Source organism: Gadus chalcogrammus, chromosome 4, assembly GCF_026213295.1.
Source record: "Gadus chalcogrammus isolate NIFS_2021 chromosome 4, NIFS_Gcha_1.0, whole genome shotgun sequence".
In the NCBI taxonomy this organism is placed as follows: domain Eukaryota; kingdom Metazoa; phylum Chordata; class Actinopteri; order Gadiformes; family Gadidae; genus Gadus; species Gadus chalcogrammus.
Genome location: NC_079415.1, coordinates 21,271,710 through 21,296,496, shown reverse-complemented (window position 1 = coordinate 21,296,496; position 24,787 = coordinate 21,271,710). Strand labels below are relative to the sequence as shown.

Below are 24,787 nucleotides of genomic sequence, written 5' to 3'. Positions count from 1 at the left end.
CATGACTTATAATTTGGCTCTTGCACTGCTCTGATAGGGCTCAACTGCTGGTTCTTGGCAGGTTATGATGAACCTGAGCCAGAGGATATCAATGGGAATGCTTTGCGGTCCACTGGAGGAACACACAATGTCCAGGAGTTCTGCAGAGCAGATGTAGAAAGAGAGAGGTTTTATTTAAACAAACAGGCTGCCATATTGGTACACTGCACCCAGTGCTCATTACCCGCAATCAAAGGCCCGATGGGGGATGTGTGTGTGTGTGTGTGTGTGTGTGTGTGTGTGTGTGTGTGTGTGTGTGTGTGTGTGTGTGTGTGTGTGTGTGTGTGTGTGTCTGTGTGTGTGTGTGTGTGTGTTTATACAAGCCAAGCTTGCATAAACACAACCCCCACTCTATAACAACCCATCACCCACACACACAAAGATATTAACCACTCTCCCCCACTAGATTATACTCAACCCATACCGGGGCCAGGCCCTAATTGAGGCAGAGAGGCGTGAAGGAGAGAGAGGACAGGGGGACGCGGGACAGACCCTCCCTGCTGACTGTCATACGGACACTGAAGGTAGCCACAAATCAGTTACATTACTTGACAATATTTTACATGGCATAACATTATATGACTTACATCACATTGGATCAGATGTGACATTGCATGACATTCGATGAAACTAACTCCACCATTCAATTTGGTAACATTACATTCAATTTGATTGCCTTATATTACATTATAATAGATGTCATCACCTGACATTACTTAACGTTAAATTATATAACATTACTTTAAATTGCATGACATAACATGTAATCATTGGGACCGTTTTACCTGACATAAGTGTACGAGAGTGAGCATGTATGTGTGTGTGTGTGTGTGTGTGTGTGTGTGTGTGTGTGTGTGTGTGTGTGTGTGTGTGTGTGTGTGTGTGTGTGTTTGTGTGTGTGTGTGTGTGTGTGTGTGTGTGGAGGAGGAAAGATATTACATGGTACCTGTTTCTGTTTCCGTTTTCAACAATCAACAATCAAGTTGTTGATTAGCCTTTGTTGATTATCCCACCAAGGAAAATGTTCTTGACTGTACTGTGTGTGCACACAACAGTACATGTTTTAACTCACAACACTCAGATGTTTTAACTCACAACACGCAATTACACACTCAAACAGAACAATGACAATGTTTTCATATGGCGAGTGTCTCGCCATATGAAAACAAGGGAAACGCATGGGTGAATTAAAGTGAACCAGCTCAAAGCCTACAGGGTGAGCCTCTAGCTGCTTGTCTGTCTGCCAGTCTGTCTGTGTGCATGTCTGTCTGCCTGTCTGTCTGTCTATCTGCATGTCTATCTGTCTGTCTGCCTGTCTGTCTTTCTGCCTGCCTATCTGTCTGTCTGCCTGCATCTGTCTGTCAAACTGTTTGTCTGTCGGTCTATCTGTCTGTTTGTTTGTCTGTCTGACTGCATGTCTGTCTGTCTGCCTATCTGTAATTCTGCCTGTTTGTCTCTCCGTCTGTCGGCGCCATGGTTTATCTCTGTTATGTAAGACCAGCTCTGTGGTCCTGGTGAAATCAGTTCTGACGGTCAATGCTCCACCGAGCTCGGCCTCACTCCCTTGTTTAGCCCATCCCTTCAATCGTCTGCTTTGTGGACAATTTGATTTGACCAAATGAGGTTGAATAATACAATTCATATTATTTGTCTTTCCTGGTTTTGACCTTGGATCTAAGCCCTTGATGCGTTTGTGCATTACTCACTCCCTCCAGGATTTCGCGGGCCTTTTTTGAGATTGTTGCGGCCTAAAATGCCTGATGTTGCGTGAGCTTTTCCAAAAAGTTGCGATGAAAATTGCAGGTTTTTGTTGCGATTACAGTGCGAGAGGAAGTGAAAGTTGCGATAAAAGTTGCGAAAGTTTCGATTTTCCTGATGTTAAATATTAAGTTATTACAGCAATTTTCCCCGACTAATTTGTTAAGTATTAAGTAATTACTGAAAAAAACATTAATTACAGTTTTTCTCAGTCGCTTTGGTACATTTCTCAGATCAGAATTGAAATTCTCAAAAATACCTGCTCAATCTTCACATCAGTGTGTCACTTGTCCACATCAAAAAAGCAGTTTCTCATTTCTTTGAACACGTTGCAAATGCTTTGGTACATCCATGCAAATGATTATGTACAATGTGTACTCTTATGTACTCTTTCCTACATTATCAATTGCTTATGTCATGTTGATCAAAATGTATTGTAATGGGTCTCTATTGAATAGTCACACCCCCACAACATTTAGGCATTAGTTCATTGCATAGGTCTTTACATAAAAAAATGGTTGAACAAGTTGTCATAATATGTCAACCATATTTCTATACATTTCCATTAGACTTTTTTTCTAAATCTGTCCTGAATTGGTAAATTGCTCCCGGGTGAATCTTGACTTTCTCTAATGAAGGGAAATGTATGAAGCGTTAGATCAATAATGATCAACCAGTTTACTGAAGCAGCTTAAAGGTGCATCTCATGAACCATCAAGTATATATATAGCTGGAGCACAACACAATGTTTGACAATGGAAGGACCAGGAATTGGACAGGCTCAACAGCCAGAGAGAAGAGGAAGAGGATTAAGGCTGCGTGCCGGAGGAGCTGGGGGGCACAACAGAGGAAGAGGCAGAATGCACGTTCCTGATGAGATAAGAGCCACACTTGTAGATCATGTTCTCAATCATGGGCTTACAATGGCCGAGGCTGGTCGAGGAGCCAAATTTTGGGAGAACAACTGTGTCCTCAATCATTCTGACTTTTCGTTGACAGAAAAGGTATGTAACGATAAGCAATGTACTGTATACTTTCTGTAATTCTTCATACAATATTACAGTATTCCACTTGCATTTTACAATATACAGTAAGTATACTTTTACTGTACTGTATTTTTTTCCCCAAGGCAACCTCACAGGGCTGGCAGAGGGCCCCCTTTCACACCTGAACAGGAGCAGGCTATTTGCACCATGGTTGTAGAAAACAAGGCCATAAGTCTAAGGGAGACAAAGAGTGCCATTATAGAGGACAACAACATTTAAAGGGGACTTATTATACCACCAGGTGTGAGTGTGATTAGCCTTACAAGCCGTTTCGAAAATCTGCCTAATATGACATCACTAGTGGGTGTGTCCACCTAGATCTATTCTGGATAGATGAGCAATGTTTACTTCAGTCCACTGGGTAGGCTGGTAGATAGATCTATCCAGCACAGATCTAGGTGGACACACCCACTAGTGATGTCATATTAGGCAGATTTTCGAAACGGCTTGTAAGGCTAATCACACTCACACCTGGTGGTATAATAAGTCCCCTTTAAAACATCCAAACAGTCAGCATCTCAACCATTGACAGGGTGCTGAAGAGACACCAAATGAATATGAAGCAGCTGTACAATGTTCCATTTGAAAGAAATGGTGAAATAGTGGAGGAGCTGTGCTACCAGTATGTACAGGTAAAGCATGTATGAGCATGCAGTAACTTTACCTCACAGTAAACATTACAACATTGTATAGTGATATACAGTACTGTAAGTGTGACCCTTACACATTTGCTATGGCTGAAGAAAAGAAGATGCAATATTATGTGCTGTATACATTTGATGTAACTTTTTATGGTCTAAAATGAAAATGCATGTAATTCATAAAACTAATTTTGTGTCTTCTGGATATAGCGTATAATGGAACTTGAAGCAAGTGAACCAACGCACAACTTCATCTACTGTAGATGAGGCTGGATTCAACCTAACCAAACACACGACTGGGTCGAAATATCATCGGCTACAGAGCCACAGTTGATGTGCCAGGCCAACGGGGCGGGAAAATAACTATAGGTGCTGCTATCTCTGAGAATGGTGTGCTAACGCATATTCCCATTATTTGGGCCATACAATACAGAGCGTCTTGTCACCTTTTTAGACACTCTCTACAGGGATCTCATCTCTGAACCAGAGAGGGGTCAGATCGGAGATGACTTGCCAAAGTACGTGATAATTTGGGACAATGTCAGTTTCCATCGCTTCAACATCATCAGGCAATGGTTTGTGACCCACAACAGGATGCTGATGGAGTTCCTCGCACCCTACTCCCCATTCCTTAACCCCATTGGGATCAGCATGGCGATGGAAAGTATATGATCGCCAGCCACATACACAGATGACCCTTCTGGCTGCCATGGATGCAGCGTGTGATGACATAACAGCAGACGCCTGCAGAGGCTGGATAAGACACTCTAAAATATTCTTTCCACACTGCATCGCAAGACTAGATATTCGTTGTGATGCGGATGAGAATTTGTGGCCCAACAGACAGGAACGTCAGGAGGTGTAGGAAGACTGCACTGTAATTCCTACTGTACGGCATGTACAGTTTTCCATAAGGAGATTATCCTATGTTCACATTTCTAATATTGTTTTTTTATTTTACAGTTTTATCTTTTCCTTTCTGTATCACAATGACATGGACTGTCAATAAATTGCAGTACAAACAGTAAAAGCTTAAATGTGAATCTTGTACAGTCTCTTGCAATGAAATCTCCCACATACACTAAGGTGTAACTTACAATTTACAATAATTGTCTTAAAAACTTTAGCCATAGTTTACATCAGAACATCCCTCCAGAGTAAACTGTTATATTGACAACATGACTAAGCAATTTGACTGTCTTATCCGTACACATGAAACAAGGACCAGCCATTCTGATGACACTGACATGTTCATTGACACAGATATTTAATTTTGAGAAACAAACTAAGACTTTTGAGCACGAGACTGGCTTTTGCATGAAATGCATGGTGTTTTGCTATTTGTACAAACTGTATTGAGAAATGCACTTACTGCTTTGCAAATTTCAATTCTGATCTGAGAAATGTACGAAAGCGACTTGTCTTCTTTCCACGCTGGCAATTGACTTGGATGCAACAGCCTGTCTCATAGTGATCTGCCTCGTCTTCTGACGTCCTGCCTGCAGTTCTGCAGTTCTGTAGTTATTTTTCGCGGTGGCAAAAACGCTTATCAATGGAAGATTTATGTTTATGTTCCACCACAATGTTGCATGCAGTGCAAAATAATTCCCCCCCGCTTTCATGTAGAATACAAATATACTGCTTTTCTCGATCTTTCGCAGTTATTTTGGCCGGCAAGTGTGAAACGTTGGACGCGCACATGCTGCATGAACGCTGGAACCGCTTGAACGTAGTGAACACTAGTGTTGGCTCGTTCGTTCGCGAACCGGTTCGAATGAACGAGTCTTTAGGACGAACGAACCGAACCGATTCTCTCGTTTGTCTCGTTCACCATTCGATTCACCGGAAACTTGACTGAACGAACAAACAAAATCCACCACTAGTGAATAATAATAATAATAATAATAATAATAATAATAAATGAAATTGATATAGCGCTTAATATGGTACTCTAAGACGCTTTACATATTGCCCTATCAAAACTATGTAAGACAGATTAGGAATAAAAGAAAGACAGAGGTTAAACATGAAGAATAAGGTGGGAGTTAGGTGGGGAAGGTAAGTGTAAAAAGGTATGTTTTGAGTGCAGATTTGAAAGAAGAGAGGGTTGGAGAGACTTTGATGGGGGAGGGGAGTGAATTCCAAAGGGTTGGGGCAGCAACTGAGAAGGCCCGATCACCCCAAGTCCGTCGCTCAGTCCATGGAACTTATAGCAGGTTGGCAGAGATGGACCTGAGCCTGAGGAATCGGGAGGGGGCGTGGTGATGGGGGAGGTTGGCAAGGTAGGGGGGGGCTAGGCTGTTGAGGGCCTTGTAGGTGATGAGTAAGATTTCGAAGTTGATTCGGTGTTTAATTGGAAGCCAATGGAGTTCACGGAGGACAGGTGTGATGTGTTCTCTGGAGCGGGTACCAGTGAGAAGGCTTGCAGCTGAGTTCTGGACATATTGAAGTTTTTTGAGGACTTTGTAGGTGGTGCCGTAGAGAAGACCATTGCAGTAGTCAAGCCTGGATGAAATGAAAGCGTGGATGAGTGTCGCAGCAGCGGTAGTTGACAGGCTGGGGCGGAGGCGGGCGATGTTTCGGAGGTGGAAAAAGGCAGTTTTGGTAATATGGTTAACATGGGGGAGGAAGGAGAGAGTGCGGTCCAGGACAACTCCAAGGTTACGGATTTTGGTGGAGGGGGTGATGGTGGAGCCGTCAATGTTAAGGGTGAAGTTCTGAGTGGAGTGAGTGAGGGTGTCAGGACCAATGAGGAGGATTTCGGATTTGTTGGAGTTGAGTTTGAGAAAGCTGTTTTGCATCCAGGTCTTGATGTCAGTCAAACAGTTGGAGAGGGTTTAGAGGGTAGAAGGACTGATGGTTTTGGAGGGGAGGTAAAGCTGTGTGTCATCGGCGTAACAGTGGAACCGGAGTCCATGGTGACGGAGGATCTGACCAAGAGGAAGCATGTACAGAATGAAGAGGAGTGGACCAATCACAGAACCCTGGGGGACACCGTGGATGAGAGGAGTAGTGGCTGATTGACAGTTGTTGATGGCGATGAATTGAGGTCTGTCGGAGAGATAGGATCCGAGCCAGGAGAGGGCGGTGCGAGTGATGCCAAGGGTGGATTGGAGACGGGAGAGGAGAATGGAGTGATTGATCGTGTCAAAGGCAGCACTGAGGTCATGGAGGATGAGGATATTGAGGGAGCCAGTGTGGGCAGAGGACAGCAGAAGGTCATTGGTCACTTTGAGGAGGGCAGTTTCTGTACTGTGTTTGGAGCGGAAACCGGATTGGAAGAGTTCAAAGAGGTCGTTGGTGTCAAGGTAGGTGATGAGTTGTTTGGCAACAACACGTTCCAGGATTTTAGACAGAAAAGGTAGATTGGAGATGGGGCGGTAGTTGTTAGGGGAATCAGGATCCAGGGCGGGTTTCTTTCAGGTTGCAGGTTGTTGATTTCATGGTTGAGACGATGGAGGAAAGATCAGAGGAGGTGATGGTAGCAAATGTGGAGAAGGATTGACCGGTGGTTAGGGGGGGATCCGGTTTGGGACGTAGGGCGGGGTCGATGGTCAACTGGCTGTGGATTGTGCTGATTTTATCATTGAAGAAGGATAGGAAGTTATTGCATTTTTCAACTGAGAAGGAGTGAGAGATGGTGTCCAATGGCTTGAGGAGTGTGTTAATGGTGTAGCAATCCTTGGATTGCTACTGCCAGACTGGATGATTCCTGAGTAGTAGGAGGAGCGGGCTGAGTTCATGGTGTCGTTGTATAGCTGGAGGTGCTGTTTGTACATTTCCTGGTGGACGGTAAGACCTGTTTTGTGGGCAAGCCGTTCCAGTTGGCGTCGTTTTGATTTGAGATGGCAGAGTTTGTCAGTGTACCATGGGGCAGAGTGGGAGAATGAGACCAATTTAGACTGAACAGGTGCAAGCTGGTCAAGGCAGGATGAGAGGGATGAGTTATAGCAGTTAACCAGGTAGTCGGGGGAGTTGTTGTGGGTGATGGGGAGTTTAGCGATGGACTCGGAAAGACATGTGGAAAGAGAGGATGGGTTGATGGATTTGAGGTTGCGGAAAGTGATGGTGCGTTTTTGCTTCTCATGGGGGGAGGGAGTGTGAGTTTGAAAAGTTATGGCCTGATGGTCGGAGATGTGGAGGTTGTTACTGGCCAGGGGACTGATTGTGATGCCAGTGGAACAGACCAGATCCAGGGTGTGGCCTTTGTTATGAGTTGGAAAATCGATATGTTGAGTGATGTTGAAGAATGAAAAGATTTCCAGAAGTTCGATTGCGGGTTTGCAGACAGAGGAGTCCACATGAATGTTGAAATCGCCCAGGAGGAGAACGGATGGAGATATAGCACAGAGCTGGGTAAGGAATGCAGATAGATCAGAGGGAAAGGCAGGGTCGGGCTTAGGGGGACGGTAAATGACTGCAATGACCAGGGGCTTGGGACCAGACAGTTTAAAAGAAAGGGATTCAAATGAAGAAGCGGTTGGGATGGATGTTTCACTGGTTTTAAAGTCATGGCGATGGATGATGGCAATTCCACCGCCAGAATGACCATCCAGACGAGGTTTGTCAATGTAAGAGTATCCAGGGGGCGTGGCTTGATTGAGTGAATAATAGTCCATGGGTTTTTGCCAGGTTTCAGTGAGACAGAGAAAATCCAGTGCTGAATCAGAAATAAATACACTGAGGAGTCCTTTTTTATTAAGTGAACGGGTGTTGAGAAGTGCACATTTCAGATGTGATGAGTTTTTGTTGGTGACGGGTTGAGGAGCTCTGGGTAGCGGAGTGAGATAAACAATGCGCACGGTGTGGTTGTAATGTTGATGACGTCGCGTCTTTGGCGGTTGCCGATTGGCCCGCAGTGAGGAAATGGAATTTTCTGAGCCGGAGTAAACAAACGTCCTCCGGCTGCCTCTGTGGACATATTGTGGCCGACGAAGGAGTCCGAGTTCTTTGATTGTGTTGGATATAATGTGTCCGGGAGGAGTGCATGATGAAGAGCGTAGTTGGAGGAGCTCGGAGATGGAATACCAGTGTTTAAGCAGGGGACGATGACGGAGGGCAGGGTTGTAGCAGCCAGCTAGCATGTAGTCACCCCGCAATGGCTCACCCGGCAGCCAGCTAATCAATGGCCCAGCGCGGCAGGCAGGTCCCGGACAGCTGACAGCAGTGGCACGGACAGGTAGCATCCAGCTAGTCACCAGCTGGCTAGCTAGCGACCAGTTTCCAGGGGTAGAAGGGGAGAATTGTAGTCCGATCCGAGGTCCAGAAGGGTTTCAGACAGAAGGTGTTGAAAGTAAGCAAAAGAAACCTAATAAAAAGTTAAAAGACTAGTAAGATAAAGAAAATAATGTTCAGAATGATGTTCAGAGCGAGAAGCGGCAACCGGTCAGCAGCAGCGTTCAAAAGGCAACAGCGTCCACCAACTGTCAAGCAACTGTACGACTCCACACATAAAACACGTAAAAATATAGAAAACTGGCGCACTTACAATAGCAAAGTGACTATATATAACTAGTAAACTTAGCTAAACTACTAAAGACCAAAAAAAAAAAAAAAAGTTCAATGCATTCGTGAGAAATATTAGAAATACTGAATAAAAACAAGCCATAAAGAGCGGCGTTAGACTCGCCAGCGTCCCCGTTACTAGGCCGTTAATCAACACGTTAACACGGAAGTAAGGCGGAAGGTAGTTGGTCGACGTCAGTTCAAGACGACGCCACTGATTGGTCAAATTTGTGGGAAAATTGTGACACCGCCCTGAATTCGCAGTGATTGGTTGATGTTGCATTGAACTTGCAAATCGCAACATCGCGAAACCCTGGAGGGTCTGATTACTGGTAAAAATCATCAGAAATGACCCATTCAATGTGTATGAGTTTAAATAGCAAGTTACAGAGGTTGTAAAGACGAGGAGTTTAGGGGGAATTATTAACTCTGATGATCTGTGAGAGTGTTCTTAATCTTTATTAATAACTTTGAGCTCATAGGAAAGATGATAAGACGAATTCAGGCTTTAAGGCGAACCGTCTTATGCTGCTTTTTTATTCCATTTCCTGAAACCAGGCAAAAGTTTACAATTATGATTACAAATCCTTGACCAATGATGTCAATAGTCGTTTTTTAATGGAAACTGAGTTGATACATTATAAACGCATATGATGCAGTATTCTCCAATATTACAAAATAGCTGAGCGTGACAATTCCCCTTTAATACCAGGATAATTATAAGCTTGAAAGTTACAGTGAGAAGGACTGTTTCAAATCCCCCCTGTGCCTTTTTAAAACATGTGAAGCATTATAAAAGCATTCCCCTGTGCCCATGCGTCACGATTTGATGCGAGCTGTTCTCTTCTCTATCTCGGATAAAAGTACTTTCTAGGCACGTTTTTTTTTTTTTTAAAGCTGTCACAGACAAAGCAAGTCTTTGTCCCTAATGGAAAAAAGCGCCTGACCTCCTCTGGTGAACAAGTCAATACAACCAGTAATGCACGCACACACACACACACGCATGCACATGCACACACGCACACGCACGCACACACACACACACACACACAGGCCCTCAAGCAAAAAACGATCACACCAACACACACACACGCCTTTTGTTACAAATGAAACTTTGCATTTGACTTCTCTACCGAGTAACAGACACAGACAAGCACGTACACATGCACACACACACACACACAAACAAAGAAACAGACACACACACACACACACACACACAAGAACGTACGCATGGACACACAAACACAGACACACACACAAACACAGATAGACAAGCATGCATGCTGTGGCAACCCCAGTGGTCGGTGGCTGGGATTCCCAATAAAGGACGCTCAAGCCCGGTGTCGGAACAAGGGTTTTATTTCAGGTCCGCTCAGGGGAATAAGGAAAATCCTAAATTAACTAAGTCAAATTCCACTATGGGGAATAGGGGTGGGGGATCTCCGGCCAGGCCCGTCTTGGTGTCCAGCTCGAATGTTGCTCAAGGTGTCCTTCAGCTATTCCTAGGGGAAAGTATTCCACACGTTAGGGCGAAAGCATGTCGTCTCGCCTCTGCGTCTCTCTCCCTTGACTGCCGTGTGCTAGGCCTTTAATACTCCTCTGCCGCCGCCTTCCCCCAGGTGATCTCAATCCCCATGATTGTCTGTGCCTGCTTGATTGGTGGGCGGTAACAGCCGTGTTGAAGGGGATGTATCTCCCTGGGACTACTTTTCCATAGAGGGGGCGCTGTTCAGAGCGTTGACGAGTTTCCTCCAGGTCCGCCGGCGTGGGGTTGCCACAATGCACACACATGCACGTGTGTGTGGGCATGCACACACACACACACATTCAGGCACATGCACACACACAAACACGCGTTCAGGCTTTATGTTGTGTGTGTGTGTGCTTGCAGTGTGCAGTGTTGTGCCTTATGTTGTGTTGTCCCTTGTGATTGTGTGTATGGCACTATGAGTGCAGCAGCAGACATAAAACAAGTTGATGTGCGACAGCAAATCACAGGACCCAGAAACCTTTTGTGTTCGCAAATAGAAATCAGAATGATGATATACCGTCGAGGGCCAGAGAAGAAGCATACATTTGAGAGGAAAGCAGCATAGAACAGATTATTACACTGAACCATGAACACATGGATAGTGTAAATGGATAAACAATTACAGCTAACAGCTTTAAAATATTGTACACAACATTATGTCGAAGGATGTGCCTTACTGCTTTATATTATCAGGGTTAAAGCACAGTGCAAGGCAACCTATTGAAGTTGTTAAAGGGGAACTATGCCATTTTTTGGCTTAATTTACCTTAATATAACAGGTTAAGAGTCATTGTGATGGTTCTATTACACTTTTTTGTTCGCTGTTTCGACTCCCCCTAGAGCATCTTGGTGGAGAAAGGAAATATGCAAGTTTCTGCCGGTGACCCGTTGCCCACTCTCGCGGGAGTGTCGGGTCTCGCGAAGTATTGAATTGCTTTACGGCAGTACAGACCCACAAACACTGAACCGGCTCAATATAAACACAAGTAGAGAAGGGATTTCATCATGGATCAGCCGACTAAAAAGAAACAGGGAAACCCAATTTGAGGAACAGAAGGAGGAACAGAAGGAGAGAAAATGGAGACTTACCGACAGAGAGGCCAGACTTGAGTGAACGTTGGGGAAGCTTTTCAGGAATAGCATGAAATGAAAGAGAAAGAAGACTGCAAATTGGACGCCGACTTGTCCGTGCTGCTTTTGAAATTGTAAGTACCCTTGGGTGAACTTTGTCCTCATGGCTTTCTTGATGTTGATAGTCACTGTAAAAATGTGTTTGCCCGACCGTATTGTTGTGAGCCCTGTATGTTTCCAGCTTGCTTGCTTGCTGGGGTGCTAGCATACTTGCTACCCAACACCTTTGTTTCCATGGTTGCTGTTCGCCTGTCTCGTCCCCCAGATACAGGCTAAATCCCCGAATCCAGGTTCTTGTTTATTTAGATCGTAGACCACTATTCGAATGCCTACGATTTTCCTAAGAGTGTAGCCTATATCATGTGATATGTGCGGCTGGCCAAATAATGCAGTACCCTGCACGAGAGCTGCTAGTTAGCACATATTTGTCTGTAACAGTACTGTTACATTTTATGAGACATGAACCTCCATTATAGCTTTTGCCATGTTATACCTTTGGTGTAGTTCCCCGCGTGTAAACATGTTTGTAAAAAGATTGCTTTGTATTTGTTACAAGCGTTGGCAAACAGCATTGTTATGAGTCATCGTTACGAGGCTTGATGACCCAAGACGGCTCGGCCTGCTTGCCCTGGTACAGCCACCACCCACATCCAAACTTGTGCGGGTACAAGTGTCACGAGGAAATCCAGAGAACCATCAAGAAGATGCTACACAACTGTCACTGTCACATTTTTTAAACAAAAAGTGTGTTTTATTGAACAAATGAAATACAGGTTGTGCAAACATCTGTTATATTAAAAAAAGGTAAACATTTAAAAAACATATACAATAATATTTTTATTTGCAAACATTTACACGTAAACATAAATGTGTCCCTAATCGTCCACACACAGCATCTGGCTATGACAACTCTCCTGCGGGGCCTGGTGAAAGCATACCCTCTCGATGTCTGAATCCAACTCCTTGCAATTTCGTACACAAGTGACGTACTTGAGCAGATACATAAATATACGATTGCTGCGTAAATTGTTCATGCTATCGTTTTGTATTATGTTGGCCAACACTCTTACACTAGGTGCGTTTCCATCCCCCTGATTTTATGCAAACTTTTAAGTATCGAATCAGTAAACGGTGATGGAAACACCAAAATGTGCATAAAAATCCTCTAATCGCAAAAAGGTTTATCCGCTCGCTTGAGGTGGTTTTTGAGAAATGCGAAAGAGAGTAAATTCGCAAAATGGGAGATGGAAACACACTTTTCGAAACAGCTGTGACGTAGCGAACTTTGAACACGAAGGACTGACAGTCTTTCCAATTTCCTTATAACGACCGGCCATAGCAACCCTGCCGACATCAACGTGTAACGTCATCACCCTATTCCGCTCCAACCACTTGATGGAAACGCACCTAATTCAAATTACTTTTTTGCAAACTTTCTAAAGATTCGCATCACCTTTTAGATGGAAACGCAGCTACTGATCGTTCTGTTCAACCAAAGATAAAACAATTCTAATCTAGGATATAAATCTCCCCATCAACTATATAAAAGGATGGGTTTATGTTTATTGTAACACAAATACACCATTTAAAAATGTATAACCTTTGGCCTGTACTACGAACCTCGATTAGTGGTTTAGCGAGGTATGTTGCGCTCAAAGCTTGGGTTAGTGGGGACACGAAAGTCGATCTCTTTTAGCTTCGCTGTATCACCATGGTGATTTATGCTCTCAACCAAACCTGGTCGGGAGAGGTTTTCAGCTAAATCTATCGGGTTAGATCGGCGTGCGCAGCTTCCGAGCCCCTCCTTTGACAATGGCGTCACTATTACAGGGTGTTCCCGTGGATCTCCGAACCCGTATCGTACAGGGGTCTCTCCGACAGAGGCTCTTTTGGGACCGATCCCTTGGCATTGCCTGAGAATATTCTTTATGAGAGATAGGCTACAGGTCCTCATTAGAGGGTATTCGCTATTTGATCATTCTTGTTGGACCTTATGTAGACAATGCTTACTGTTGCGCATTGTGTCTGGGCCCTGGCATTTTTCCATCTACACCGTCAGACACAACCCAGCTACAACAGTGTTGACTGTGCACATAACTGAATCAAAGATTCTCCGGATTCAAAAATTGTAAAAAAAATGTATAGGGAGAACAAAGGCAGAGGCAGTGGTTAAGATGTCCTGCTCCAAAGGCAGTGGTGATGTTTTAAGGCCCTAACATCAGTAAACCCCCCCATTTTCCATTCAGACAGATGCATCAAATAAAGGCAACAGGAAGATGTTCCCCTTGCTGTTCAATACTTCAGTCCAGAATGCGGGGTCACCAACAAATGCTGGATTCATGAAATGCAGATGAGTCCGCTGCTGGGATTGTAGCTCTCATTGAGCAGTCGCTGACAAATTTGGCTTATCGTTGGATCATGTGACAGCATTTAGTGCACTGCAGACAACACAATGTGAATTATGGAATTCAAGACTCTGTCTTACCAACTGGAAGAAGTAATAAAAGATCTGCTGCAGGAAACGCATGCCCATATTTGCACAACTCAGGAAGCATGCTCTTGACCAGCTCACTGTAGATGTGGAAATGTTGTGCTGAAGGTCTATGCCTTCTTTTCCACATCTGCCAAACGAAGAGAATCACTCAAAGAGTTTGTAGGTTTTGTGATGTTGCGTTCCAGGAAATTCTGCGACATGTCACAACCAGGTGGCTCTCCCTTAATCCAGCCATCACCCGCTAATGCAACCTGGATTGCACTGAATCGTACTTCATCAGCCTGGGGGAGGAGTGTCCCAAACAACTTCGAGCATTGTTAATTCAGTGAGACTCAACTGAGGAAGATGGAGACATTGTGGAGGTTTACCTTCTTTTCTGCAAAATATCCCTTCTCTTGAGAACTTGTAAAGAAGCTGGAGAGTGATGAAACCACCTGTGTTGAGTTATATTCCATCATGGAAAACTTCAAGCAAAAGCTCCACAGAGACGAGATTAACAGTTCTATGGCTACTTAACTAAATTGAAGCTGCAGCGTCTCCGTCACTTGATGCTGACATGGCAGGGCAGATTTTACTGTATTCCTCAACACAGCACTCTCATATGTTGAGAAATGGTTCAACTTTTCGGAAGACTACTGGTTGTTCTCACTGCAACCTCTCTCTCTGCACCATGACCTTTACTGACATTGAGAGGGTGACCACCAAGCTCAACGTCATCCATAAAGTCAACATGGAGAACTTTATGATGAATGCTCACAGCAAAACCATTCTGAAGAGGCTCAAAGAAGTGCTGAGATGAATGGAAGTCCAAAGGTGTGGCTGCAGGTGGTGGCTCTCTCGAGTAGCTGACTGCCAAACATGCTGTCTATCACCAGACACATCCTGAGCATCCCAGCATCCACTGGATTGTGGAAAGGATCTTCTCCAGATGGCCAACAAATGGAGTGACTGCAGGAATAGGTGCTCCACAGAGCTCATGAGAAGTGAGCTGCTGATCACTCTCAACTTTGAGCAGTCCGTTCAGAGTTTTACAACAGCGCTTGAAAGACAAAGAGTTAATCATGCGTTAAGGAGTAACAAGAAGTACACCTGAAAATAAGTAACAGTTTGAGGGGAGGGTAATGTTGAGGGAGGAGTAATGTTTGCACTTTCTTTTTTTACATAAGTTTATAGTGTTTTGTGTTTTTTGTACTGTTTTTTTTTGTAAAATGTTCAAAGAGAGTCCCTATAGTTATGCACTTAAAAAGTAACATGAGTTCTCAGTTATTTAGTTTATTTTAAAAGTTCATTGCTGCACACGCCCCAAAGAGATTTCATTCAAGATTTAATTGACTGCCTTATAAGAGAATTTTATGTGATAATAAAGCATTTCAGCTTTAAGTATGACTAATTCTTTCTTGATCAACCCTTTAAAAAAACACCAGCACAAAATAAAACATACCACTGCTGCGGGCGCCCCGCCCCACAGGAGTCGGGCCCGTGGTGAGCGTCCCTTATTTTAATTTCTGAAAGTTGGCAACCCTACCTGCCGCTGTCATTGCTACAAACGCAGAGTACAGTGAACGAAGGAATTCTACAAGCGTATTAAATTAACAAGATATGGCCACGTTTGGAGGAGTTAGCGATGCATCTGCTTTTGAAGACGATTATGAGGAATTTGTTGTATCCAACTAACCATACATGTACGAGCCGGTGTTTTGATGTCAAAGCCAGCAGCAACAAGCCACAGTTGAGTCCTTTCTGGATCTCGCACTTGAAATTGGTGGAAACTTTGTGGTGCCCATCTGTACCGTTTATTTTTACAATTTCTAAAAGCACACTGAACCATCATGTTGCCTAGTCGTTCAATTGCGCTTCTGTCCCACGCTTCTCTGTTTACGTTCTTCTGTCGTGATTCGGTTACAAACCTAACCAGCGCATAGTAGAATTCCGCTTCTGCTGAGAAAGTAGTCCCTCGATGATTCATGCGATGCAAGGTTAGTTTTATTTCTAACATTATTCTATCAACACAGACATTTCAATCTATAGTCTGGCGTTATAATTGATTTACCTCGGGTGTACTGTGGAGTGGGTATGACTGTTTTTAATAGCAGGCTAGCATTGCCCGTTGACGTGCGCTAGCCTAGCACGAGCGAACTCTGCAACTAGAAGGACTGAATGAAATGTGTTAAACTGTCTCCAGTGATATAGAATACCAATGCTCACTTCGGAATCAGGCCCTATGTCCAAAATTCCGAACTACCCCTTTAAGAAAGACCTGTAAACCGAATTCAACATGTCGCGGTGGGCACAATTAAAAACCAAACGGCCTACCTTGACGCTGTCTTGATCGCGGGGCTTCTTGCAAGTTGCAATTATTCCACATTAATCCACACGGTTTAACATACCCGGACAGTCCTGCTAGCAAGCAATGGATTATGTTAGGTTGTAGCAGCAGGGACGTCGGGGGCACTAGCAGCAACGGTTGAAGCACTGGCCACAGCAAACAAGCGATCTATTTTAAAACATCCAGACGCCTCAGCTTGTAGAGATTTCTGCCTTTTGTCCCGAATCTTCTCCGCTCCCCCTTTCTTCTTTTTGCCAACTCTTTCCATGATTTTTAGCCCATCCACTGAAATTAAAATATAAGCGAAGCAACATCCGCAGCATCCATGGACCGTTAACGTTCGCTGTTAGATGTATAATCCCATCGTGCACCGCAACATATTTTTGCAAAATATTCGAGCATAAATTCGCCAAATATAAGAAGAAAATTGTAGTTTAGTTTAAAGAAAGCATTTTAGTTTTATTTTAATTTAGTTTGTTGCAATGATTGTACAGTTTGAAGAAACAGGATTTTACAGTTTGAAGAAATAGAAAATTATACCATATACCAACCGTCACATAGACAAGGAAGCGCTATATATACTGGATGCACCATTGCAACAATTTGACGTTAGGTTCTTTCTTGGGCTCTTTGAGTTATCCGTATTGTCAGGTAAGTAAGGCGGTCGTATAATCAGTATTGGGGCCGGTATGATTGAAGGAGGGCCGGCCCTCGCACGCCGAAATGTGGACCGGCCCTTCTGGCAAATGCCCGGTATCACAGATTACCAGTCCGAGCCTGGAGTGGAGGATGTAGCGCGTCAGTCTTGAATTTCTGCGTGCGGGGCTCATCTCCCAAATGACGTGCATTTATGTGAAGCTTAAAAAGTCCCAATTCTCATGCATATGGAATACTTACTCACTAAATGTTCAGTGAGCTTCGTAGAATACCCAACTGTTATACTCTTTATGAACATCTACCTCGGACATGGCACGTATTCCCCTGTTTCTTTGAAAACAAATGCACATGGCCAGCACAGAAGGGTCGTCAACGAGTTGTTACGAGTCACGACCGTGTTGTAAAATATCTACTACCAAGTTGTAGGGAGAGCTGTGTAGAGAAAAGTGCAAGCGCAAAGAGAACAGCGAAGAAAGGGCCGATCCTGCATAGAGTGGCGAAGTCACGCCCCTTCTGGAAGAGCCCATGGGACCTATGACATCGAAAAATATGAATGGGTTTCAATGGAGAGAAAGTAATTATTTTCTGGTCCCAGTCTTTATATGCCCTGGATTACACATATGTTGTGGATTTAAATGATAATTTTTCATGTCAAGAGTTTGCCCGTTGATTGTGCAATTGTTCAGTTAAAGGATGTAGAGAAAACAAAATCAGAAAGACTACATGTCTCGTATGTGCCGTCATGCTCCCTGCGACTGGCGTGGACAAGACCGACAATCTCCACATCGGCATAACTGAAACTCTCCACATGCCCCGATTTATAATGGTTTTCACCTCTTTCGATGCTTTTATCCTCCCCTTGGAAAAAACCTAACATTATCAAACTTCTTCACGAAAAGGTTTAGTTTTCTTTGCATGAAAAATTATCATTTAAATCCACAAACAACATATGTGTCTCTCCATTACAACCCATTCATATTTTTCGATCACATAGGCCCTATGGGCTCTACCGGAAGGGGCGTGACTTTGCCACTCTATAGTGGGCCTTTAATATTAATATTATTCAGCCAGCATGACCTACACAGCAAAAACTCCTGTGTCGCTTTTTCTGAAACTTTCTTCAGCTGTATAGGCTTACTAAATATCAACAGAGAAGAAAAATTACACATGATTGGCCCAAAGGGGGCGCTATGGCAATCGTCCAAAATAGCAAACTTTGAACCAACATATCTCGTAACCCCTTTGACTTACAGTCATGAGACCTTGCCGACGCATGCATCTCCTCATGGGGATCAAATCTGCCTCAAGAACATATGACTTCCGTCTTGATAGATTTTCATTCATATGGAATTTTGTGAAAAACACTAAATTCCATAAGGATCTCATAAAAAGTCTGTACACAAAAATTAATGGTCTGAGTCAGGGTCTTAATGGTCTGTCTCTGCATCAGGGTCTTAATGGTCTCCCTCAGGGTCTTAAGGGTCTGTCGGGGTCTTAATGGTCAATGGTCTGTCAGGGTCTTAATGGTCTCTCAAGTTCTTAATGGTCCGTCAGGGTCTTGATGGTCTGTCAGGGTTGCAGACCATTAAGAGTCTGTTAATGGCCTGTCAGGGTCTTGATGGTCTGTCAGGGTCTTGTTGGTCTGTCAGGGTCTTGATGGTCTGTCAGGGTCTTAATGGTCTGTCTGGGTCTTAATGGTCTTCCTCAGGGTCTTAATGGTCTAGGTCAGGGTCTTAATGGTCTGCGTCAGGGCCTTGATGGTCTGTCAGGGTCTTAATGGTCTGTCTGGGTCTTGATGGTCTGTCAGGGTCTTAATGGTCTGCCTCAGGGTCTTAATGGTCTATGTCAGGGTCTTAATGGTCTGCGTCTTAATGGTCTGTCAGGGTCCTAATGGTCTGTCAGGGTCTTAATGGTCTGCGTCAGGGTCTTGATGGTCTGTCAGGGTCTTAATGGTCTGTCTGGGTCTTGATGGTCTGTCAGGGTCTTAATGGTCTGCCTCAGGGTCTTAATGGTCTATGTCAGGGTCTTAATGGTCTGCGTCTTAATGGTCTGTCAGGGTCCTAATGGTCTGTCAGGGTCTTAATGGTCTGCGTCAGGGTCTTGATGGTCTGTCAGGGTCCTAAGGGTCTGTCAGGTTCTTAAGGGTCTATCTCTGCGTCAGGGTCTTAATGGTCTGTCAGGGTCTTGATGGTCTTTCAGGGATTTAATGGTCTGTCAGGGTCTTGATGGTCTGTCACGGTCTTAAAGGTCTGTCAGGGTCTTGATGGTCTGTCAGGGTCTTGATGGTCTGTCAGGGTCTTAATGGTCTGCGTCAGCGTCTTGATGGTCTGTCAGGGTCTTAAGGGTCTGTCAGGTTCTTAAGGGTCTGTCTCTGCGTCAGGGTCTTAATGGTCTGTCAGGGTCTTAATGGTCTTTCAGGGACTTAATGGTCTGTCAGGGTCTTGATGATCCGTCACGGTCTTGATGGTCTGTCAGGGTCTTGATGGTCTGTCAGGGTCTTAATGGTCTGTCAGGGTCTTCGTTGTCTCTGTAAGGGTCTCAATGGTCTGTCAGGGTCTTAATGGTCTATCAGGGTCTTACTGGTCTGCGTCAGGCTGGCCCCCTGTAAATGCTATTTGCAGCTTTAATTATTATTGACTCTGATATGGGTGATGAGAGCAGATTCAAATACGGGGCCGTCATACATGTTGTCTATATGTTTATATTTATTAGCAAGTTATTATTAGTTTGCTTTTAATTACATTTTGTCGAAACCCCTTCTCTTACCCTTCAGTTGTGTTTTCAGTCAATCAGCTGGAAATGGAATGCTAATTACTGTAAACAGGTCCTTGAAATACTACCCTTGGGAGACCATCCGCGTCGCACCAGTACATAGTCTGTTCCCCTCTGCATACCAGTCTGGCCTCAATCCCTTTGAAAGCCTTTTCCAAAAATGTAAAGATTCTAAGACTAATCAGTGTTTGGGAGAGGGAATTTCAGTTCATGTTGTACAGGGAGCTCCAGAGTCAGCCAAATTCTAAAAAGAAATGGAGGTGCAAGGAAAGTGCAGCAATCAAAACTGTCTTTTTAAAAAATGGTAGCAGTGATGAAGTTAAAAGTCTTGTCTCAGGTATGCATGTGTAGCGGTTTTTTTAACAACTAAAGGCTGTCCCCAGATAAGGAAAGTAATGGCTTCCCAGCCCAAGCCAGACTTCTATTCATTGCATAACACTACTTTGAATATCAGGATGATCTCAAAAGGCCTATAAAATCACCAATATGTTGCAATGAATATCTAGCTATTCATCCACCTATGTATCCAGCCAATGCATGAACCACCATCAAGCTGTTATAGGTCCTCCCTTAAGGATTAGAGTCATGCTCTGCAAAACATTGTGATCCTATATCCTATACGCTAAGATCCATATCTATAGCATTAGGACAGAAATGGATATCACGGGTCGCTACGTTTCTAAGCTATAGGGATGCGAACGCTAACAATTATCAATGAGATGCGAAACTTAGAGCAGGGAATAACAAAAGAGTTCACAAGCACATCTGGATGGGAGGTTATATTTAGCAACAGAGGTGGAGGATCCGAACACTGGGGCTGATTCGTGGATAAGTTAATGAAATAATGAGTGGGTGAACGAATGGATGGACGAGCAAGAGATAAATGCTGAATTAAGAAGGGAACAGGAGCAGCAGACATAAGGAAATCTCAAACACGTCTGGAAACAAAAGGTCATGTTTAGAAACAGAGGTAGAGGAGCTCAGTGGATGATTCAGTTTACAAATTAATGGCTGAATGAATTAATCGATAAGCCAGAAGGATACACTAGGGAATGTATGGCAAAGGGATGATAGATGGTATCAGAGGGAGAGGAAGTGACTGAATGAATGAATGTTTGAATGAATAGGTGAATGAATGTCTTCAGGAGCCAGATAAATGAACGAGTGCATTTGGCAAAGGGATTATTCGATGGTAACAGGAGAGGAGAAGGCTGGATGAATGGAAGGATTAGGGGTAAATGGAGAAATAACTGCATGAACCAATCTAGCGCAGGAGGGTAGGAAAGGGAGGGGATAGGAGGGGAGGGGAGGGGGCGAAGGCCTGCTTGGCCTTGAGTGCACATTGATAGAAACACAAGTTGACCATGCCAAGGGACCTTTGTCACACTCACACTCCCATACAAGGAGCATCATCTCAGACTCGCATGTTAGGGTTTCTATCAGGATTAATGTTGCTACGAAAGCGACATTAATCTAAATCATGAATTGTGGTTATAATATTAGTCATAATACACACACACAAACACAAATGCACGTGCACATTTTGCATACACCCAATCACACATCCTGCAGAATACAATGAGTAATACTCTCACTCATGCAGAATCTGCACTCTCTCACTCTCTCTCTCTCGCTTGCTCGCTCGCTCGCTCAATCACACACACACACACACACACACACACACACACACACACACACACACACACACACACACACACACACACACACACACACACACACACACACACACACACACACACACACACACTCACACACACACAGCAGAACACAATATTGTGAATAATATTTTCTCATATCCACACAATTACGCACGCGCTCACACAAACAGACACACAGAGAGACACACACACACACACACACACACACACACACACACACACACACACACACACACACACACACACATGGCTGCCTGTGGGTGCCAGGGTGACAGAACTAGTTGCGTTGACAAAGGACACGGGTTCCCCTGGGTGTCAGGCGCACCCACGCCTCCCTGCCCTGTATTTACTGTAAGGGTCTGAGAGGGTGTGTGTGTGTGTCAATGTGTGTGTGTGTGTGTGTGTGCGTGTGCGTGTGCGTGTGTGTATGTGTGCGTGTGTGTGTGTGTGTGTGTGTGTGTGTGTGTGTGTGTGTGTGTGTGTGTGTGTGTGTGTGTGTGTGTGTGTGTTTAAGTCTGCATGAAAAGTGCAGACTATGGCTTGGGCGAAATATAAGTCACTCTATTGAGTTTTGCCGGGAGTACGTGTGTGTGTGTGTGGGTGCGTGTTATAACATACAGACTTTAATACGGTAAAACAAAATTATCACTATGTTTTGTCCATTTTTTAGTATTAACCCCAAGAGCTGGTGATTAAAAATCGGTCTGAAACCTGTGGAAAAACAGCCAAAATCGGTATAGCATTAAATACGTAGGCCTACGCTACAAAAGGTTAAAGAAACCCACCCGCTCAACAAAGCAGAAATATGTCAAATTATAAATGTTTAAAGGACCAGCCATGGGCTGACATAGCGTAGCCTAGCAAACCAAAAGCCACATTACTCATGGCTGCAGTACACACAGCGCCATATGGGGACCTAGCCTGTTAGCATATGCATGGTTAACATTCATCATTAGCACAAAAATGTGGCATCGTACATATTTAAAGAATTAGTTTGTCTCCTAGCTTAGAAACATCTCTGTGTGTACTTGATCTCTTTGCTTTATCATATATGGTTCAGTCGCATTAAAACTAAACACAATTTCTAAAGTAAGACACGATTAGAATCAGGTAACGGTCAGTTTTGTTTTGTAGGCAAATAGAAGGAATATTGCATAGAGCACTTAGAAAAAAAGCTTATTTTATGTCATTCAAAGAAAATTATTATTTTAGGAGGAACAAAGGTGAACAAGATCACTATCTAACATGCAAATCATCACAAAACAGACGGTCAAAATGGTGGCTGCCGTTTTCTGTTGGACTTGTTTTTGGTCCATGTAAAAAGAAAGAAAAACATTGAACAATTAATTTTTTTCCTTCTAGGAAAGGTTAATAATAAAATTAATCTGTCAACCTTGTCCCGTCTTTCAAAATAAGAGCCCACTCGTATCTCTGAATTTCTCAATCAATTATCTACAAAATAATGTTCAGAGTCAAGGGCCACTGTGTATAAACAGCTATTTTATTTGGTACTGTTTTTTCTCCTCACTACATCCGTTTTAGTCAACGATATTGGTACAGTCCTAAATAATTGTTGTTTTTCAGCTGAATGCTTTTACCATCTCGGAAATGGATTAAAACATAATGATAACACACTTTTGGTGTTCTTTTCGTTACTATGATTGCTTTAGTTTTCCCAATAAGTGTGGCCCCCGATTCAATCGTTTGAATCCAATGCTAGTTGTTATGTTCACTGTTTGGTCATTCAAAAGCACGGGAATGTCTTGTATGTTGGTGTGGGGTACAAAGAGCCAGGGGATGACATCTATGAAGGAACACATAGGCCTACAGTGTGCAGTTGACGCCCACTGGTGGACCATAGTGGTAGTATAAAACTTTATAGTAACAATGCCAGTAGGCTATTACCATCATTATTATTAGGAGTAGGCATAGTACTAGTATAGTAGCAGTATAACTAGTAGTGTTTGAACTGATTGAACATTTGACCATCTATCCATCCATCGTTCCCTCAATGTCTGTCTGTCATCATATCTAAATACATTAAATATGTATGTCAGAATGCCACCCGTACCCCCTGTGTGATATTGACTTGGATGTTCAACATGGCCAGATGTTCCCTAATTTTTTACGGTTAGGGTGACGCATTATACTTCATTTAAATTCCATCATCATTAGACCTATTGACGTTTATTGGTTGAATCGGTTCAGTTTTTAATTCCTAATTTAAGCTGAACAGATAAATTCCTCTGCGTGGTAATTAATAACCGTTGCGGAGAGCCCGGAGCCAATTAGTGGCGCCATCTTCTAATTTACTCTCCGGCTTGCCGCAGCACCACGTGACCCATAGCAGAAAAAACGCGAAAATATTGTACAGGCACCTGTTGAATATGCACCTCAGACAGTCATTGTGCTCTCATCACATCATTACCTCTCAGATCACGGTGTTCTTAGTTGAAGATCATAGTTAGTGAATCTTAGTTGCACAAGACATCTGAATCAGTCGACGATGACGCGGACGCCTGTTGGTGCTGGCAACAGGTCTGAGCTCACGGACATACACACGCGCGCGCACACTCTCACACACGCGCAAGCACCACACACAAACACTCACACTCAAACGCGCCCGCATACTATCACGCGCGCGGACACTCAGACACGACCGCAAACTCTCACACGAGCGCAAGCACACACTCGCGCGCGCGCGCACGCACATATTCCTCCTCGTCCTCCCACTCTCGGCTAAGTCATCCCAGTGCGGGGCTGGCGTGTGTCTCTCCCGTCAGTAACTGGCAGCAGCTCTGCAGTCCGTCTGCATTACCGGAGATCGTTTTTTATTCCGGACCTTTATCGTGTTTTTGGCGACGTAACGGACGCGCGTTAGCCGCGAAACAAACAACGTTCCGTTCCAGACCCGGTGGACCCAGAACTGGTCTGGTGCTGGTCTACAGGACCAGGTGGACCCCGGACTGGTCTGCTGCTGGTCTCGCTAATCTGGTCTGCATTTCCCGTCTCGGATCTCCCGGATCCTCCTGAAGATGTCTGGTTGCTTGGCCAGAGACATCCCTCCCTCCTGATCCATCTCTAGGAGGACGATGCCGGACTGAACAGCGGCTGTTCCGGCGACGACTGAAACCTCTGGTGCCAGGCGTGTGGGTCACGTCCAGTGGGAACTCAACTCTCGTGTAGAGCATGTAGGCCTGCACAG

The 24,787-nt window shown here is 44.1% G+C and overlaps 1 protein-coding gene across 1 annotated transcript in view; it reads left to right on the top strand.

Annotated features, from left to right (window-relative positions):
- fndc4b (fibronectin type III domain containing 4b) overlaps positions 1 to 24,787 on the top strand; it is a 103,631-nt gene that overhangs the window by 48,185 nt on the left and 30,659 nt on the right. The window lies entirely within an intron of this gene.